Raw genomic sequence first — 19,728 nt, forward strand, 5'->3', positions numbered from 1 at the left:
GTGCTATCGCTGCTCTGCACGTTTCCGCGGCTCCAGCCCGGCTCCCTCCTGGCCTGGCCTGCCTGCCAGCCCGGCTGCCTGACTCACTGGAGGCCCCCTCCCGCTCTTTCACTTTCACCCAGCACCCAGAAGGGGAGCAACTTCCTCCTCCATTTCCTTCCTCAGCTCCAGGGCCTGGTAGACAGCAAGAGCGTTAGTCCAGTAGACAGGGAGAGCTTTAGCCCCGTACACTCCTTTTGTTTTCATTTGTGGAAATCTCAGGGACAGAGGGACAGAGGGCACTGCGTCACCCTAGCACCAGCAGTAAGGGAAGAATTTGGACAAGAGCTCAGAGATCAGGGCTAGAGCACCTCTTTGAACAAATCTTTCTCTTGCTTTTTAAACTCCCTTTCTTGGGCAATCAGACCAATTCACAACAGAACTGAAAGCCATCCAGAGATGGAAAATCCCCCTGGGGCCTCCATGACGAAGCTGAACTGTGGGACTGCGGTTCCACCTCTCAGGAGGAGACCCAAGCCCGGCAAAACTAGAAATACACGGGTGTCTGCAGAAAGGCAGAGAAAGGAAGAACCTGTGAGGGGGGTGGAGACAGGACGGAGGAAAGCCCAGCAGGCCACGTGCCTCTAGGGAGCTGCAAGCTCAGGGATGCTCACACGGGCACTTGTGCCTGTCACCTGGGAGCCACAGCATGGGCTTTGGGGGCCTGGAACAAGGGAAGGCCACGTGGCAGGCAGGCATGGGTGCGCGTGCAGACATGTTCCTGTCAGAGGGGGCCTAGGCAAGGGGGACTGGCTATTCAGTGCCTGGTTTCGGGGTTTGGAGGACAGGAGGCGGAGTCTGGGAAGGGAGCTTCAGAATAAGGTAGCTCTTGCCCATGGGTGTGTGGGGGAGCAGGGGAGATTAAGTCTGAAGGTGGACCGGCTGTTCTGCACACCAGGGAGAGCCTTCAACGCACCATACCACAGATAGGGGAGACAGGGAAGTGCTCAGAACAAGAGGCTGGTTGAGGGAAAGGTGGAATCACCCCATAGGCTTCCTGCTGCAGAGGTCTCCACAACTCTGCCCTTCCTGCACTGCCAAGGCGGACACAAGCTTACAGGCCTGAGAGAAGAGGAAGTGGGAAGGGTAGCCAAGCTCTAAGTAGCCCCACAGTAACAATGTAGCCAGCTTGCCCGTGTCAAGAGGGCCCAACAGACTTGGTGTTTTATAAATTGTATCAAGCACTAACGCTTTAGCTCCCATTTTGTAGGTAAGCTAGGTAAGGCTTACAGGAACAAGGTAATTTGCCTACGGTCACACATGACTATGTCACAAGAACTTGAAGCCAGTCATGTCACACACAAGATGAAATCCTCAACACACACCAATCTGATCTTAGCCCCATGTGCTTACCGTTCCTTAGGTCAGGGATTGCTGGACACGGCTCTTCACTAGCCCGGGCCAGCCTCCTCCTACTGTTGCTTGAGCTTTGGCAGGTAACCCTCTCCCACTCTCCTGAAACATAACTGAGACTCTCAATCTCCAGAGGAGCAGGGAAGGACCTCACCATAAAGAGGCAGCATGTATAAGGTCCAGCTCCCGGAGTCACCACACCTCTACTTGGCTACGTTGGCCCACCTCAAGCCATGCTTCTCTAACCCTAGCACTTCTGGCCCTGCCTCAATCTTAGCTGCTGTGGTGGGGCTTTGAGCTCTCAGAATATACTGGTACCTCCCACCCTTGCACCCAGACTGAGCCACTTCCTCTCATTTTGCCTGTACCTCCCTCCCTCCCTCTCCTCAGCGCCTCAGGTGTAAGCCAGTCTGACCTTCCTCACAGTGAGGAAGAAGGAAGCCACCTGCTCCCAAGACTGCCAGCCAGTGGGCCAAATGCCCAAGGTTCAAGAAGTAGCTGTAAGGAGGAACCCCAGCAGGCAGGTCACCCCTGGGACCAGTGGCAGGGCCTCTGGCAACAGATGCAAGAACACAGCAGAAGGAAACCCACAGCCACCATGGGGCCCCAGACACTGCAACCACTTTGTCAGTCTGCTTCTCTGGTCCCTTCCTCTAGGAGCCTCTCCAGTGCAAACTCTCTGACCAAGGAACCACAGGGAGCCCTAGGCTGAAAACAAAGCCAGTGTGTCAATACCAGTGGCCTGGGACCAGTGAAGGTCACAGAAAGATCTATGGTGGAATGCATTTTCTCTACAGAAAGAAAAAGCAGGATGCGCCAAGAAAAAGAAAGTGGTGCTCAACCCACATGTGGTTTTCAGAGACACAGGAGAAGGTTCTAGAAAGTCCTTGGGAGTACACTGTGTTAATGGTCGCTATACTCTAAAGGTATGGCAGCTCTTCAAGTGACATAGCAGACCACTTATATGCCCAACTATGGGTAGCCCATCCAGGAGAATCCATTGAACCCTTCAACGTAAGGGTGGGGAGCCAGTCGTGGCCACTGAGAGATTGGGCCACTCACCAGACACCTAGGCCATTCGAATTGTTCATCTGAGACACAGGACTGCTGTGAGTCATAGGCACCAGAGAGGAGGTGCCCTGCCTGGTCCAAGATCACAGGCTCAACGCTGAAGTGCGGGTAATGACCAGTCAGAATGCCCTCCTGGCCATCAGAGGGCTAAACAGTCCTATTCCAAACTATTATTTTATGTAGCTCAGGCTAGCCTTGAACTCTAGACCCTCTGACCTTACCCACCCGAGTACTGACATTATAGATACCCCACCCCCACTCCAGGTCCAGCTCAAGGAAGCAGGGAAATCAGAGCTTGGTGTCTCCCACCAGAGAGTAAGAAAAACACAGTGTACCCTACAAGACCTTAACTGCCAAGCAAGACTCGAAGAGGTTGCCTTGGGGCAAAGTCTGAGCCACCTTCCCTGCCCCAAAGTCCCCAGGCTCTGGTTCCTGCTGCGTCTGCTAGCACTTCCTGCATGAAGACTATGGTCAGGCCTCCTCAACCTTCTTTCCCACTGCTTCTAGGCCTCTGACTAAGCCTTGTCCCTGCCTTTCCAACCTTTGCTTTTGGCCACACCCCTCCCATCCTTTAACCAGTGCTTCCTTTGGGGAGCTCTCTGACCCCAAGGCTGGAAAACGGATTACGCATCGAGCTTATCACATTGCCTGACCCCTGCACACACTAGCTCCCGAGTGCCCGGTTTCCTCACCTCTGCTGCAGACACTTGTGCCTAAACACCTGATTTGGAACTGCCTGCTCCCAAGGTCTGCACTTCAGAACTTACCCAAGCACAAGTGCACACAGCCAGGTACTCAGCCTGGGGTCCTGCCTAATCCCTAGACCAGCATATCTCTCAGATAGACAGCAGAGCTTCCCGTGTCGCTGAGGTGATATAAAGGGCCCATGTTAGCTCTCCCCAACAACAAACACAGAGCCCATGTTCTCTCCAACAAAGCTAAATACAAGGCCTTCTCCAGTGGCAAGCCCATGAGTCATTTGCTCCTGGGTCATCATTTACTACCCCATACTACAGGCAAGCCACCTGGAAAAGTACCAGCTCCCCTGCCCTCAGGGCTTCTTACCCCTGCCTGGGCCACACTCAGGAACACAGGGTTTTAAGTCTGTTTACCTCATGACCTGACATAGTTAAGACTGGGTCTCAAGACACTAAGATGTGTCTAAAACACTAAAAGACCATGCCAAAGGGCTCAGCATGACCTAGCTGGCCCCCTAGCCTAGGGTCACTTTCTGAATGGCTCTTTCTCAGTTAACTGAGGTCTCTGGTTTCAACCAGGCTGGGTAAAGTATTCGGGGAAATGCCATCTTGGGGGGCAGTTAAGAGTTGTGAGGTCTTGGATAAACCTTCCTTCTAGACACCAAGTAGCTGTCCACATGTCATGTCCTCCCCACACTGCAACAAGGAGTTCCCACTCAGGTCAGAGATTTGTCAGGATCACTGGACATTCAGAAGCCCTGTTCTCAAGGAGTTTGCAAGCCTATGAGAAAGAGGCTTTGATGTGTAAGGTATCGACGTTGCCTGCCACATGGTGCAGGGAGGGCAGACCAGGCAGGTCTATGACCCTTCCTCACCGACAGTCTCTGCCTCACCCTTTCCCCAGACCTCAGCTCAGAGATTCAGAGCCTAGGTTGACAGGCTGGAGAGAGAGATTCCCCAGGGTCTCAGTTAGCAAGCTAGCCAGCATTGGCCAAGGTTCAAACTCAATACAATGTGAGCTTTGACAGCAAAAAGGCCAACAGTGAGGTGCTTTTAAAGGATTATGTGTGTGCATAGCCTGATAGGATACTCAGGGCCCCAGCCTAAGCAACCACCTTAATTGTGTCCCTCCCTCTCCCACTGCCCCACAAACACCAGCGAGATGTTCACGGGGGACCAGGATAACCAGTTTCCTTTTATGGGGGGGAGGCTCACGCAGACAGAAGTGTACTGAGGTGCAGCAGAGAACCAAGCATCCAGATTCAACTGACGGACTGCTTGCCTACTAGACAAGGGTCACCACCAATTGTAGAGGAAAACCCTCCCCAAAAGACTCAAGGATCAGAAAGAGGAGAGTGACTCTGACAGTTACACATGCTATAAGAAAAGATAAGGCTGGGCAGGTGACTCAGTAAAGTGCTTGTCACTCAAGTATAGAGTTTTCACATTCGAACTCAGCACCCATATCAAAAGCTGGACACGACAGGGAACGTGTAAGCCCAGACAGGAGGGCTCCTGGGGCTTCCTGGCCAGACAGTCCAGTCAACTACCAAGCTCCAAGTTCAGTAAGAGATCTGACTCAAAACTCAGGTAGAGATATGAATGAGAAAGACACCCAACACTGACCTCTGACCTCCACACTCACATGTGCACATGCACCCTGAACCCCAGAGCAAGAGAACACTGAGAGATGAAAATGGCCCTGTAGCCGTGTCCTCAGGCTGAAACTTTGGTGGATGGGGGTGGGGCAGGTTTCTAGTCTGTCCCCTCACAACACTCTCTATGCCCTGTGATACTCACACCACCAGAGTCTGCTCCAGTTCTTTCCTTTTGGAAAGGTCTGACTCCATAGTAGGTCTAGGGCAGGGCTCTCTGGAGGCTGCCTGCGTGTCCCAGTGCCAAGCTGGGCCCTGAGCCAAGATACAGAGGAGGCCAGTCACAGGGGCCTTGCCTAACGCCGCCCGCCCTGCCTCTTCCCCCACTGCACACACCCTGCCTGCTGCAGCTGTGCAGGTCTGCCGGGGCCCCTTCATCCATTCAACAGGCATTTGATGGCACTGGCTACATGCCAGGCTCGAGGGAGACACGGGAGACAAAGCGTAGCCTTTATCCTGTGGAGCTTCTAGTGAAGTGGGCAGAGACAGACACAGAAACACATATCAACTCCACTATAGGGAAGGAGAGGGCAAGGATAAACAGGGCTTCTGCCCCTCCCTCTCGCCCATAAGTTCAGCCTCTGTAACTGTTAGCCAGCACATACGGTCCCCCTTACTGACTCTTCTTGCCAATCCACTTGCTGCTACTCCACAATGTTTCATGGGGCTCGAAGCGGATGGAGAGAGTACTGGACAGCTTGTCGGGGAATTGGGTATCTGGTCCGATGATCTCCACTCACTGGTCCCTGCATTTGAGGAATTTAAGAGCATGGAAAGACACAGGAACCAAAGGAACCCCAATGGAAGCCACACCCACCGCACAGACAGTACCAGCAGCTCCACCTGCATGTCCAGACGTTTATTTCCAACTGAGGCACGAGGAGAGGATGGCTCTGAAAAGTAGCCTATCCCAGAGTGCACTAGTGAGGAACCAGACTACCAACTCCAAATCCTATGGCCGCTGCCCCTCCCCCATCATCACATCTACAGCCTGACTGTCTCCTGCAGGGGTTCTCAGACCCATAGCACTTCAAGAGGAGCCCGGAAGCGATGGTGAGTCAGGGGCTGGGATGTGAAGTTCCCCAGGAACCATCTGCAAGAATGGTGTTCTGGGCTGAAGGCACAAGGCTCCCAAAGAGCCCTCTCCTGGGTGGACTTCGCTTCAAGAAACCCGTGTGACCATGACTCTCACAGAGCCCAAGGTCCAACCAGGTGTCTGGGTCATGGAGCTCTGAGATGTGGGCAGCATCTCATTATCTCATTCACTCCTCACTTTTCTCTGTTTAGTTTTACAGGCAAGGAATGGAATGCTCAAAAAAAAAAAAACAAAAACAAAAAAACAAAAAAACCAAAAAAAAAAAAAAAGCAAAACAAAAAAACCACTTGTTTAACACGAATAAAGGCAGGAAGGGGGAAGTGTAGGACAAGACGTAAAAATTACATGGGAAAAATGAGGCGCATTCTTCCTATCAATAACCGCTTAAAATGTGAAGTATGAAATACTCCAATTAAAACGCAATGGTTGGCAGAATTAATTAATTAATTAATTTTGGAGGCAGGGATTTTCTGTGTACTCTTGGCTGTCCTGGAACTTGCTCTATAGACCAAGTTGGTCTCAACTCAGACACCTACCTACCTCTGCCTAAGGAACTCTGGGAATACAAGGTGTGCACTGCCACCCCGCTCCCCACTCCCAGCTCCCCACTAGGATTTCTTAAAAGGTGATCCATTTTTATGTGGTTTACAAAGGACATAAATAGGTTAAAAATAAAGAATGAAATGAGACACTAGCCATCAGGGAGGCAGAGACAGGAAGGTCTCTATGACTTCAAGGCCAGCCCGGTCTACCTAGTGAGGAGGTTCAGGCTATCTAAGGCTGCATAGTGAAACTCCCGTCTCAATCCCAACCTCCGCCCCAAGAAAAAAGAAAGAAAAAAAGAAGTGCTGGAAAGATGGTTCAGTCAGTAAAGTGTTTGCCATAAGCATGAGGCCGGGAGTTCAGATCTCCGGCACCCACAGAAGAAGCCAAACCCAGCAGCACACACCTATATCCCCCAGGGCTAGGAAGTGGAGACAGGAGGATGGATCCCTGGGACTTGCTGGTCATCCAGTCTAGCCAAACCAGAGAGCTCCAGGTTCACTGAGGGATCTGTCTCAAAAACTAAGGTAGGGACTGAGGAAGACGCCTGATGTTGACCTCTGGCCTTAACACACATGTAGCACACACAACCCCCCCCCCACCTGCCTACACATGAACACAAACATACATGTGCACCAAATAAATGTAAAAGATAAAGAATGAGGCAAGTGCCATGCAAACCGTACCAGACAGAACTGGACAGGGCTGCACAGTGTTTGGGTAAAACTGATCTTTAGACAAAAACTGTCACTACAGACAAAGCGAAAACATCTCCTCTTGATAAACAATGAAGAAATGTCCATGTACGTACCCAACATCAACAACAAAATTATGAAGCAAACACTATCAGAATTCAAGGGAGAAGCACTCAGTTTAACAGTTATCATCAGAGACTTTAACGTTCTACCTTTTCTTATTTTTTATTTTGAGACGAGGTTTTACTCTGTAACCCAAACTGGTCTGGATGCAATCCTCCTGACTCTGTCTTCCAAGATGTGACTCCCCAAACCCGGCCTCGATATTCCGTTTTCAATAATGGACAATACAATTAAACAGAAAATCACCAAGAAAAAAAAGAAGCTCAGATGGGACAAACCAACTCCATCTAAACGTCATCTATGCCCACAGACAATGCCGTATACTCTCTTCAGAGAGTTCATTCACTAGGACAGATCAGAAATAAAGCAAGTGTTAGTAGAGTTTTTTAAATTTTTAAAGACTTATTTATTTTATGTATGAGTACAGTAGCTGTCCTCAGACACACCAGAAGAGGGCATCAGATCTCCTTACAGATGGCTGTGAGCCACCATGTGGTTGCTGGGATTTGAACTCAGGACTCTGGAAGAGCAGTCAGTGCTCTTAACCCCTGAGCCATCTCTCCAGCCCCCGCCCAAGTCTTTTTTTTTTGGTTCTTTTTTTTCGAGCTGGGGACTGAACCCAGGGCCTTGCGCTTCCTAGGCAAGCGCTCTACCACTGAGCTAAATCCCCAACCCGCCCAAGTCTTAATAAATGTAAAGGACTGAAATTATACAAAGTAGGTTCTTTGATCAAAATGAGGTAAAGTCCAAAAACGAATACTAAATCTGAGAAATTTACAGAAGACAAAGGTTCTAAGACCTGTTCGCATTCTCCTGGTCTGGAAAGAGCCACTCTCTCAACCGCTGCTCTCCACGCATGGCGGATCCAGAACATCTGCATGCACGTAGGTCTTTTCTTGCCCATTCCTCACAGCAGATACACTGATTCTGACCCCAAACCTGCTTCCTGAATTAAAATAGCTTTGCACAAAGCCACATGTGGTGGCACACCCCTTTAACCCCAGTACTCAGGATTTCTCTGAGTTTGAGGCCAGTTTGGCCTGCCAGAGTTTGGGGGGGGGGGCTGGGATTTTTTTTTTTTTTTTTACATTTTTTTAACAATAGCTTTGGAATGAAGCAGCCTTTGCATTGCATCTTGCAACTTTGTATTTCCCTGAGAAAAATGGTCAGAGCCCAGTACTTGCCGTCTGTAGCCAGTCTACAGAGTATCCTAAATGCACTCTCTGAAAGACAGGAGCTAACATTTACAGAACCCCTGAAGCAGGCTCCCGACAAACCCTGATTCACAATTCATTCTTATGAAGCGCAGAAGGATGGACCCTGCCTTTCTACTGAGGGAACTCAAGACTCTTCTGTGAATGTGGCAGAAGCAAGATCCCAGCGCTGCATGCCCCCAAGGTCCCTCCTCTTTCCACCATCCCACACCTGTGGCTCCCAGAAGGAACAAACAATACTTCTGAGAAGCTACAAAGCCAGTATGGTCTCTGCCCCCCTCCCACTCCAACCCCTCTTCTTGGGGAACATTTTCAGCCAGGGTGTGGTATATCACACTCCTCTCAAGAGATGACCCAAATCTTCTAGCAATAGATCCCTACTAGGGATACTGATGAGAGGCTCCTGAAGGGAGAGGAGCCCAGGGAGTGCACAGGCAGTGGGGAGAGGAGCCTACACAGATAAGCTGGAAGCCACAGGTCAATGGGACCTCAGTCAAGTAAAGGCCTCTCACCATGTCAAGATGGCTTCTGCCTCACTCCAGAGCCAGCTGGCAAAGAAGCGCTCAGCTGGGGAAGCCGAACAGGATGTCCATGCTCCCCCAACCTAACTCCTCACTCAGCACAGTAATCCAGAGAAAGACATTTGTCTTCAGACACAGAGCCAGGAGCATACCAGGGCTCCAGAATCAAGGACTTCAAAAACAAAGCTTCATGACTTCATTTAAGAAGGCCCCAGCTCGGCTGGGATGTGGTGGTGCACGCATTTAATCCCAGCACTGGGGAGGCAGGCAGATCTCTGAAAAAAAAAACAACTCCCCCCCCCATAAAAGAAAAAGAAAAAAGGCCCTAGTTCTTGGCAAGACACCAAGGAAAACCTGAAGCCAGGGTTAATCTACTACACAATTAGAGCTTTCTCCGTGGTACTAAGAACTCCTATTTAATCCTCAGCAAACCTGAAAAGTTCCAAGGGGTCAGAGGTCAGGGAAGAAAGGCATCCATGGAGCCAGGCCGCCTGTCTCAGTAACTCTTTCTGCAAACTTTCTCCTTGAGACTCGGGCTTGAGGCTCTAGTTTGAGTTGATGGAAACAAGACCACCAGGCAAACAGAAGCCTCCACAAGACTTCTCCCTGCAGACTGTGTGACAACCATGCTGATGATCCGGAAGTGTGGCTGGCTGGGAAAGGCCCGGTAGGTGAGTAGCTCCTTAGAGGCTACAGTGGTTCCCATGCCTGGGGATCCTGTGGAAGATCTGTGTCTTCCTTCAGGAGCTGCATGACTCCCATACTTTCCAGTACTAAACCCACAAGTGCCTTCAAAGTAAAGCCTGCCCTCCCCAAATCATCTGATACCCCTTATCCATTCCCCTGATGCCCTGACGTCTGAATCGAACCAGTTCTGTGCTTGAGTTCCTACGCAGCTTCGGCCCCAACTCCCCAGACATCAAGCATCAGATGCACGCCCAGGAAAATCCTATCTCTGTGTGAGGTTCCATGGCTTCTTCTGAACTTAAATTTGTAAATAAAAACTGTTCATGGCGCATTCTAAACAAGGGAGAGGGAGATTAGCAATCGTACTCCAAGATCTCAACGGAAATCTGTTTCACAGCCGAAGAGACCAAGGCCCAGAGAGATAAACCGACCATGGATTCATGGTCAACTGCCTCAAGAACATACAGATGGCTACTTGAATAGAGCTGTGGCCAGGGCTGCCAAGTGGATGCCCTCACATTTGGCACCTGTCTTAGTCACTGTTCTATTGCTGTGAAGAGACACCATGACCAAGGCAACTCTTACAAGAGAAAGCATTTACCTGGGGCTTGCTTACGGTTCCAGAGGTTATCACCATGTAGGGGACATGGGACAAAGGCAGACACAGTACTGGAGAGGCAGCCGAGTGTGCTATATCCAGATCCACAAGCAGCAGGTAGAAAGTTGTTCACAATGAGCCAGGTTAAAACCTTAAAGCCCACCCACAACGACACACTTCCTCTCCAACAAGGCCACGCCCACTCCAAGGCCACACCTCCTTATCCTTCTCAAATAGTCTCTGGTGACTAAGCATGAGTAAACAGATGAGTCTTGGGGGAGGATGGCATTCTTCTTCCAACCCACAGAACCCCTTCAGCCCTGCCAGGTCTTTGACAATTGTTTGGCTCATCTCTTCTGGTCAGTTCTAGAGAGGGACAAGACCCGTCTGGTTGCCAGGGTTGGCATGGAGGATATTGGGGTCTGCTTGTCTGAAGTAAGAACAAAGAATGGAGATAAATGACTATGTTCTCTGATCCTCCCAGTGACCAAGAAGCACAAAAACTGGCTGCCAGGAAACATGGCTCCTGGCATAGCTGCCTGGAACATCTTTAAAAGGCTGCAGGGAAGGTACAGAAAGCTGCCTGTCTTTCTCACCTAAACACCAAGTCAAGCATCAGGACCTTTCTCAGGCCCTGGTCAAGATGCAGGATCTCTGCCAAATGCTGGCACATTCCTTGAATTTCTCCTGTCTCTGAGCAGCTGCTGTAGAGCCTTTTCTCCTGTGTTGATTTATTCTTTATTGTTCCTGAAATACACCCAGAGGCCTTTGGCATGCCATGCCAGGCACCCGCAGAACATTCAGCCTAAGCCCCAGTACACACCAACCAGGCACTCTGGGACCCGGGCCAAGCTAACAGGAATGACAGGCCCTAGGGTCAAACCCAGCAGTAGGAAGACACAAGATCCCACCTAACCCCTAGTCTGCAGTCTGCCAGAGCTTTTCTTATGACAGTAGAGGCTGGGGTACATTTAGTCTGAAAAGCCTAAATCAAGCCTCGTCACCACTTCCAAGCATGAGTGAATGTCCCAGCCACCCCCAGACCCAAGCTTAACACTGGGTTCCTTCCCTCCTTGGCCCTAAATCTCCCCTACCCATCAGCCCAACGGTGCCCCAATTCTTACTATCTTAACTGAGTTCGGTGGGTGAAGCCCTATTCCCTGCGCATATGCAAACAATCATAGGGGAGCTGTGCGGTAAGAAGGCTGAACTGTGTGCAGCCTCTCCTGTCACTAGCCTGTGTGAGCCTTAGCTTCCTTATCAGTAAGTGAGCACCAGAGTATTAGAGCTACTACGGGATTAGATGAGATAACATGTAGACGAAGGGTCTGCACAAAGCACTGGCTCCATGCAATTTTTTTTTTCCAGAGCTGAGGACAGAACCCAGGGCCTTGCACTTGCTAAAGCGCTCTACCACTGAGCTAAATCCCTTCCCCTGATCCATGCTATTTCATTCCCTCTTTTGCTAGAGCAACGAATGGTTTGCCTCTTCCAGCTCCACAGCTGTCTGACAGCAGCTCTGGGCAGTCTATGTGGAACAAGGAGACAAGGAGTCCCAGAAACAGTGTTGGACTCTGCAGACACACAGGACATCTGGTCACCAGACTCATGAGAGAGAGCTGGCAAGAATTCCAGAGCACAGGCAGCAGGCCTCTTCTAGACTCAACTGGGCCAGCAGAGACCACAGGGACACAGGAGGACAAAAGTCTTCCCCAGAGAACACTGGCTGGACTTTCAGGTCCACTGAGATGAGAGTCACCACCCTCCTGGACTCATTCTAAGGAGAGCAATAAAAGGGAGGGCGCCACAGCCTGAGAGACGCTGGGAACAGGGATGGCAGATGTTGGGCCTGCTTTCGAAAGTAAGCAAGTCTGCCCAGAAGCCGGGCCCGGAATGTCCCACAAGTGGAAGTACCAGCGTGGTTATTTTTGGCACTTCTGCCCAGAACCTGCAAGGAAAAGCTGCCACTAGTTAACATGGGAGGGCTGTTACTCTCAAGAGTGCAAGCTGCACCGGGGACAGAAGGTACACCAGCAGCCACCATGTAGAAGGGGCCTTTATTCACCCTCCCACCCCTGTTCTTCTTTCCCTGTCACTGCCAGATCCTGTGTGTGCCCTGTGTAGCACGAATACTTCTGCTTTCACTTAGATCCAGCTCCCCAACCACACTGCCAGTGTGTGTGTGTACACACGCGTGTGCGCAGACACAGACAGACAGACAGACACACACACACACACAAATAACCATGGAGCCAGTAGAAGACTGAGCCACACCCAGAAGCTTAGACAGTATTCCTCTTGGTTCTTCCGGCAGAGCAGTCAGCCCTTCCAACTTCCAAACTCCCAGGGGAGTGACCCTGAAGACAGACACCAGATGCGCATCCCCCCCTTCCCACCCTCCCAAGGTGAAATGGGAACTGGCAACTCACAGTCTCTTGGCCTCCATAAGTGGTAAGGCAAGAGTTTAGCTCCCCCACCCCAATCTCTTCCAGCTCTGGGAAGACTCCCCAAGGCTGAGGAGCCCGGGATTAGAAACTTAGGCCTCAGACCCAGTGAGGTCAGGTGAGGACGCAGGTGCTCCATCGCCCCAGGAGCTGCCCCGGGAGCTGCCCCGGGAGCTGCCCCAGGCTGAGAGGGAGTGTGTTCGGGGAGGAGCTTAAAACACAGGCCCACCTGCACTGCAGAGTGTCAGCACCTCTGAGAGCTCCGGTGGCTTTCCCTTCCCAGCTGGCAAGTTTTGGCAACAGTGGGCTGGACTAGGACTCTGCCTACCCAACCTGGGAAAAACTGAAGCCTAAACCCCTTCCCGAGTTCCCTTATCTCTGGAGGCCATCTCCGGGAAGGATCTGGATGGCCTCAGGGAATCCCCATCTGGCTGCAAGCCTACAGTGCTTCCCCTCCCTTCCAGCCTGGGTGAACAGACCTCACCCAGACTGCTCCCTCTCCCTCCCTGAGACTTGGAGGGAGAAGCAATGTCAGCCACAAGCTCCCTGTGGCTGAGAGAAAGGCAAAGAGAACACAGAGCACCATCCCGACCGACTGGCCACCACAGGAGGTGCAGTACAGGGAGAGAAAAGGCAGCAGCTACCAGGGAAGCATAGCCATTAATCCTGGTCCTCCACACCAGTCCTTACCTGAACCGTAAGCAACAGGCTCTCCTAGGGAGACCGTCCCTACCTGGCAAAGGTCGGCTCTCTGCCAACTGACTCAGGACGGTTTCTTTCCTGTTCAGTGTTTCACCTCATCCCTTCTCTGACTGCAGCTGGGACAAGGACCAAGGTGCCCTTTGATGGGACAACGCCCACCCCAGCCCCACCCAAACCTCGGTCCAGGTCCTCCTGTCAGGGTTCAGATGAGGAAAAATCAAAAACAAACAAACAAAACAAAGGTACTTTTTCCTAGACTGCACAACACTTCTGCCAGCCCAGATGAGGTTTTCAGAGGCCTGGGAGAGTACGTTCCTCAGGGAAGTGAGCCCTCAACCATCCTCGGCAGGGACAGTTCCTTGTACCAGCACAGACCTGGGTAGCCCAAGGCCTAAGGAGCTAGAAAATAAACTTCACCTGAAAAAGCCACAAAAGCGGCCCCAGACACTGATTCCCACCACAAGCAGGACACCCTTCATTTCCTCTTCCCCAGTAGCAGCAAAAGGCCAGCAGGCATTGGGGCTGCGCCTAGTGAACAGACTGTTAGCATCTACTGCAAACCTACTTACTGTCAGCCCATCGATTTGCATGCAGTCTTGTTTCACCTTTACAGCCACCGTACAAAGTCCTGTTCTCTCCATTTTACAGAGGTGAAAGCCGAGGCTCAGGAAATGAAGCAACGCACAAGGCCACACTGCGAGCGCAGAAGTGGAGTAAGAACCTGGGTGCTCTGGGCTCATCCCCACGCATCCGCCAGGCTTCCTTCAGTCACTGCCAGGTGACGGTCCACACACCCTTCAGGAATGGCAGCCCGGTGTGGAGGCGGAAGCGGGTGTGGACCAGTTTTGCTTGATGGCTCTAGAACTTGAATTGATGCTCACCCCCCCCCAACTGTAACAGTTCCCAAGTGTGTGACTGTGAGAGCTCAGAAGTGTACAAGTGTTAGGGGTGGGAGGAGGACGATCTGGATTCCACAGAGCAGTCTCCAACACAGAGGTCGTGCTGTAATGCGTCTGATTCATGAAGTGAGCTCACGGTCTCAGTGTCCCGAACGCTGCTCCAAATGCAAATGCAGGTCCCCTTACTGAGAACTGAGGATTTCAGCAATCCTAGCCCCAGCCCAGTTTCCTTCAGCCTCACAGAGCCTGTGATGTGCAGAAGCAATCTCCAGGGACAAGCCGCCACCGGCTGCACTTCCTGCAGTCTGCCATGAGTCAGGAAAAAGTACAGCCCCTCCACACACCTGTCCCTGCACCAGTACGTGTACACACACACACACACACACACACACACACACACACACACACACACACACACACACACAACCTGTCGTAGCCAAAGCAAATGGCCAGTTTAGTGGACCTCCAGGCAGGAGACATTGTAACTCACTCTGATGGACCTGTGAGGTCAGGATGATGGGGACAGGCCAAAGGCAGAGGGGTGGTAGGGAGCCAGCTTTACCAATCACAGCCAGAATCCTTGTGGTAGACTGACCCTTTATGAAACCTAAGGATGCAGTGGGGTGGTCCCTATACGAAAGAATCAAGGGTCCTCCCCGTGGCAAATCTTTTTTTTTTCCTTTTGAGACTGAGACCACTTAGCCCACCCAGGATGGATGGGCTTGAATTCATGAGCTCAAGCAATCCTTCCCACCCACCCCACCCCCACCCCTGCCTCCCAAGCATCCGGGACTGAAGGGGTGTACCATGAGTCTTGGCAAGCACATTCATTTGTTTACGGCTATCCCACACTCATTGGCCTAACTCTTCCCAACTCTCACTCACTATACGCCAGGCACTGTGGAAAAGAGCACCGAGCTTACACTGAGGCAGAAGCTATCAATGTTTTGCGTAACTCAGTCGGAGCCCTCACAGCGACTCTGTGAAGGGGAGCCTGTGCTTCTGATGCCATACATGTGTGCATGTCCAGAGGGCCTTCAGCAGGGACGTGTGAAGCAGGACTAAAGACAGGAGCAGGAGCCTTCCACTTTGTCACGCCCCCACCCCTCACCCCCACCCCCAGCATCTTTTCTTTGGCTGACACCATATCAAGGCTATAACCATCTGTGGTCCAGGTCCATAGGGGCCCAGCTAGCCAGGTGCACTCTCCAACTTCTACCTACCCCTGTCTTCTTTCAGAGGCCTTGGCTCCAAGGAGCCTTTCCCCGAGTTCTGCAGTCATGGCAGGCCCTCCACTGCATCTAGTTACCTGTTGCCTCCCCGTCTTCTGTTTATTAAAAGCAGCAGCCCAGGGTCAGACACTAGGGCTATTTTTAAAATCTCATGTTTAAAGGTTAAACCTTCATCCTGGTGGGCACTCCAAGGAACTCCTTCTGGAATTGAGGAGTTAGGGTTCTACCTGGTGCTCAGAGCTGCCACAATGGCAGCTGACCAGCTTCCCCAATGCAAGCTGTAAACCTGGGGGCATTCTCCAGGTTCATCACCCCTTGACCCCTGGGAGTTACAGACCAGAGAAACCAGCCAGAGGCCAATCCAATTAGAATGGAGACCGGGCCAGGGCTGTGCACTGAGATAATTTATCACAGTAACTGAATGTTTACACCCTGCAGAGCAGCAGAAAGAGAGGCCCCAAAAGTTCCCAACCTAAGGTCTGTCTGTCCATTTTGGCTCTGGAGTCAACCGACCTCGCAAAAAGGGTGCATTTTTCTGATGCTATGGGTACATATATCATACTTTCCTTGGGTGGACTAAGACTGATGCTTCACCCCCTCAGATGAGACACAGGGGTTGGAGTCAGAGATCAGAGATACGTTTCCATCTTCACCAAACCCTCTTAGCCCTAGTGAGGATAACCCAGGCCTCTAAGCCAGGCTCCCAGGGATAGATGAAGCCTCCTCTCCCCTCCCCAGACACAGTTGCCACCGGGATCTCGTACACACACGTGCTGCGGTGGCCTCAAAGACCAGTCACTGCTCCCTTATACTGCACAGAGGTCCGAAGTGGGATGGTGGAAGCAGGAAGTGGCCACCGAAGTTGTAGCCAACAAAGTTTAAAAAACGAGGCAAGAAACTTCCCCTTTCATCTTTCCAGCAGCTCCGGCCAGAAGATGATTTGGGACACTCAGTGGCCTCCTCCAGGTCTGCCGTGGTTCGGAGGCTTGAAAGCCCCAAGTGCCCAAAGTTCTTTAGCGTCCCAGAGTCTTTACTTAGAGCCTGGATGGGGGGCGCAGCATAGGTCCACATGCCCCTCATTGTGAACGTTTGGGGCGGGAATGATTAACTCCATCGAGCCCGCCATATGCAGGGCCCAGACGAACCCGGGCTCCAAAGCTCAGGACAAGCACCAAGGAACACAGCACCCGGCCAGAGACGCGAGCCTGCGGGGGCGGGCGAGCCTGATGACAGGTCTGAGGTGCACCAGCAGCGCCAGGCGCGCGGGTGAGGCGGCTCCACGACCGTCCTCCGGCCCGGGCGCGTTCAGCACTCCAGCTTAGGCCTCTCCAGCACTGGCCCCAGTTCCCTGCCCCCATCCCCCGCACCCCTCCGCAGGTCTGTCCCCGCAAAGTCCCCGAGCCGACCCAGCGCCCCACACGCTGGAAAGAGAAGGGGCGCCCTCTCTAAGTTCTCGCGGTTCGCGAGCCTCTCGTCGCGCCTCCCCGGTTCGGCACGCCAGCGGGTCCCTGCGGTCACCACGTTTCTCGCGCGCGCGCAGGAGCAACAGCCGCGGTCCCCCAGTCGCTGGTACCCGGGGCAGAGAGACTAGGGAGGGCTTCCAGCCGCGGCCGCGCCTGGGTGGGCGGGCCACGATCGAGCTGCGTAGCTGCACAAACACGACGAGGCTGAGCTGCACAGGCAGCTGCGGGCGCGCGGTGCGGGCCAGGCGGAGGCGGGCTACGGCGGCCCACGCACCCGCTCCCGCCGCCCCGCAGGCCGCAGAAGTTGGCCGCCGGAGGCCCAGCGTGTGCAGAGCTGCAGCCACCGCCTGCATGGTCGCCCGGGGTCCCCTCGCTGGCCGCACCGCCTGCAGGCCTCGGCCGCCAGCCGAGCAACACCACTTACCCAGCTCCCACTCGGCCTCCGGCCTCAGCAGTGCCCCTTCCTTCCGCCGCGGGCCGCCGCCTTGGGTCGCCTCTGAAGAGCCCAGTCGCCTGCACGCACTCCCGGATTTTAAAAACAAACAGGCGCCGTCGCTTCCCCGCGGCGTTCGCAGGGTTTCAGCCAAGCCCGCGCTTCCCGAAGCCTGGAAGTTTGCTGGCAGGGCCCGGGCGGGACGTGTGTGCTGTCACCCGCTGCTCGCAACGCGGCAGCCTCGGCGCGCCCCGCGCCCTTACAGTCCGCCTCGAGAGCGCTCTCCCTCCCTGCGTGTCACCCCCAGTCCTGCGATGCAGTGTCAGGATTGCACGGCTCTGACTCATCGGTTGAGCTCACAGCTTGAAAAAAAGAGAGAGGGCGAGAGGCAAGAGCGAAGGAGGAGGACTCGCTGGCGTGCTACAAAGGATTGCACAACTCGAGGCTGGGAGCTCCGAGCGCCCAGTGGCTGGCCGGCGCGCGCGGCACGGCGGCGAGCAGGAACCAGCTCTACCACTTCATCAGCACAACTGTCTCGGGGCGGCCTCTCCGCCTGCAGGCTCTGCGCCGCCCACTTCCTGCGACCAAATAAGGCTAGGAGGCGTCTTTAAACCTCCGGGCCGCAGCCGGAGCTGGGGATTTCCAGCAGACCTTACCTCCACTTGCAAGGCTGTGGCCACCCTCCCCCCAAACCCCACCGCCTAGGCCTGAGCCCCCATGACTCTTCTGTAATCAACAGGCCACGCGGCTTGTTCCTCGCTCATCAAGGTCAGGAGGAGACAGTGACGAAATGTTTGGAAACCCATCCAGCCTGCCAGGAAAGTGTGTGTGTGTGTGTGTGTGTGTGTGTGTGTGTGTGTGTGTGTGTGTGTGTGTGCGCGCGCGCGCGCGCGCGCGTGCGCTCGTGCACGCGCTCCATGGTGAAAAGGGCACAAGGCACTTTCCTCCACAAAGAAAACTGACTTTGGATGCAGTAAAACATGCATAATCCTCTCTGCGGCAGTTTATTAACAGCCTTCCTGAGTTATGATTTCTAGCCATCAGCCTGCCCATGTAGGTTATAGGGAAACCAACCTTGTCTCTATAAAGGATTTACATGACCATTAGGAGATGAAAAGAGCCAGAGTAAAATTCTCACAACCTAGGCCAAAGTTGGGCGACTTTGACTCCAGGTCTTCTTAAACCACGCTGACATCATTTCTGGCCCTAGCCCGTGATGCTTCTTTTCAAATTTTGGTGGATGATGGGAAACTTCCAGAGCTGAGGGAAAGTCAGGTGTGTTTTGCTGCCTATACGGTGTTGCTTCTTAAGATGAGTCAGAAGGCTTTCCTTTGAAGGAAAAACCACTGAGGAACACACTGCATTCTGGTAGCCACTTTCCCCAGCGTCCAGTCCTAAGAGTCGGGTGCAGCCTTCCTCTCAGAAGCGGAAGGTCAGCAGACTGATTCTCACCCCTGAGATTGCAGAGCCTGAGTCTTAGCCCTTACCTAGGGAGTGCGTGGCACAGACAACTGGGGAATCTTCCGCACAGAAACTTGCAAGAACTAAGAGGCATCATCCTCACCCACCTCTTTGCTGGTTTCACCTCTGTGCACCTAGAAGGACTCCTCCCCAGAAGACAAGGGCTTATCTGTCCTGTTATGACAGGTCAGAGAATTTTAGCTACAAAACTCCAATAAGTAATGCCAGAGGACTAGGCCAGATGACCTCTTAAAAAATTAAAGATCCATAATTCTGTGACCGTGAAAAAAAAATGGAGGAGCCTGGGAAACCCCTTCCTACAAAGAAAAGTCCAGGCTCCCCAGTTTAGCACCCACTATGACAAGTCTCCAAACACTTCCCCACACAGCGACTAAACAGCTGTGCGAGAGTATTTTAGCACTCTCATTCAACGGACAGGAGCACAATTCAGAGATGTCGACTGCCTCACAGAAGGCCACAGAGTAACTCAGTATATCTCTGTCATCTCTCTTCTCTTCTTCTCAAAGAGTAGGCAGGCTTGTGACCAGTTGAGGGGACTCAGGTACACAGCCCCTTAAGTACAGGCTGGCCTCTCAGTGCTCCTAGCAGAGGCTGAGTCTAAAAGTCATTTTGGTTTTTCCGTTTGCAGTTTTCTTCCTCCGTGCGACAGTTTATCCACGTGAGGAAAGCAAAAGCAACCTCTTGGCCTCCATTGTCCACTGCTGCCGTTAAACCTGCCTCACGACCTTGCAGAAGGCTCAGCCCCTGCCGCTAACCAGGGCCAGCCCAGAGAAAGCCCCT

Source organism: Rattus rattus, chromosome 7, assembly GCF_011064425.1.
Source record: "Rattus rattus isolate New Zealand chromosome 7, Rrattus_CSIRO_v1, whole genome shotgun sequence".
Lineage (NCBI taxonomy): Eukaryota > Metazoa > Chordata > Mammalia > Rodentia > Muridae > Rattus > Rattus rattus.